The sequence below is a fragment of the Sinocyclocheilus anshuiensis genome, unplaced genomic scaffold, assembly GCF_001515605.1.
Source record: "Sinocyclocheilus anshuiensis isolate Anshui unplaced genomic scaffold, SAMN03320099.WGS_v1.1 scaffold792, whole genome shotgun sequence".
NCBI lineage: Eukaryota > Metazoa > Chordata > Actinopteri > Cypriniformes > Cyprinidae > Sinocyclocheilus > Sinocyclocheilus anshuiensis.
In genome coordinates this window covers 156,636-158,301 of record NW_015558618.1, presented here as the reverse complement: position 1 = coordinate 158,301, position 1,666 = coordinate 156,636, and positions in this window count along the sequence as shown.

Below are 1,666 nucleotides of genomic sequence, written 5' to 3'. Positions count from 1 at the left end.
TATAGGCCTACTGTGTATACTGCAAGAATAGTATTGTGCTGAATATTGAATAGTACTGAATGTTTGTATATATTCAGCGCTTGGATACTGTAAAAATAGTGCAGTTCAACTGCAAAAGCCAAAAAGGTCAAATAAAACTCTAAATGAATAGCATGTTACAGTACACTCATTTTGCTAGACAAAGAGAAAAAACCCTCTGGTCTGACAGATCCAGTCTTGATTACACTCTCTAAGCCTTACTCTTTCTCTTCTCATCCTCCACTTCTTACATGCACTCTTCCTCCTCATCCTCCACTTCTTACATGCACTCTTCCTCCTCATCCTCCACTTCTTACATGCACTCTTCCTCCTCATCCTCCACTTCTTACATGCACTCTTCCTCCTCATCCTCCACTTCTTACATGCACTCTTCCTCCTCATCCTCCACTTCTTACATGCACTCTTCCTCCTCATCCTCCACTTCTTACATGCACTCTTCCTCCTCATCCTCCACTTCTTACATGCACTCTTCCTCCTCATCCTCCACTTCTTACATGCACTCTTCCTCCTCATCCTCCACTTCTTACATGCACTCTTCTTCCTCTCCTTCTCAGGTTGTTTCCATCTATTGTTCGTATCATCATTCAGTCACCTGTGCCACTTGTGCACTCTGAACTGGCTCAGATTTTGTACAGTTGGTTTGATCACATCATTAGAAACAAGTGTGAACAATTTTGAATCGTTGTGTGCAAACGATGACAACTGTGCTTTAGTTGTGTTTAACTTTTGCCGCTTGTGTTTAGCATTTTGCAGCACAAATGCATCACAGTGTGATAAGTGTTTAAGTGAATGAGAATGTGTTTAGAGTTTTGCAAAAAGAGCGCATGAGATTTGCAAATAGAGCCTAACTGCCTGAACGTGTTTAAGGTTTAGCAGAAAGAGTGCTTTATTCGACAAATTGGTTTAAGCTAGTGAGAATTTGGTTCAGAGATTGGGGTTTAGTGTTTTAGCAATTCAGAAAAACTGTAATAAAAAATAGAGGTTGAGCATGTAGGTCAGTGTGAGCTTTTCTTCTCAGTAAAGAGCTTTGTGTGGTCTCAGGCTGCATGGTGCAGGTGGAAGTGAACTTCAGATGTTAGAGGACAGCATGGCCGGCGGTCTGACACACAACTTGGTGGAGGGGTAAATAAAGAGTGAAACGGGAAGCAGCCGGCACAGGAGGTCACTTCCTATCTGTCAAACAGCTCCAAACCTCAGGCTTCATCACGTGCCGGTGTGCAGCACACCTGGCCTCACCTTCACGTTCCACACTGACAGGTAGAGGGCAAATAGTTAATGCTGAAGTGCAGGATAGAAAAAGTAGAGAGGGATAAGGAGAGAGAGAGAGTATGAAGAGAGGACATGGAAAGATTTTTTGAAGTGTCTGGGGAGGTGAGAAGGGAAAGTACTTTTGTCTCTACTGAGCTCAGCAGACTATCTAAGTTTCCTATCAGCAGTCGAGTAGAGGAAAAAAGCTGCCCTGGAAAACAGAAGGTTAGATTTGCGGCCAATGGGAAGTGACCTTGCCCTTCCAATCTGTCCAAGTTTGTGTGACTATACAGTATGTGTGTGTATTGTATGCACAAAGATGGTTATGGTTGTGAATACTTTCAGAAAGAGTCAAATATGTACCAACATATCTGTGTGT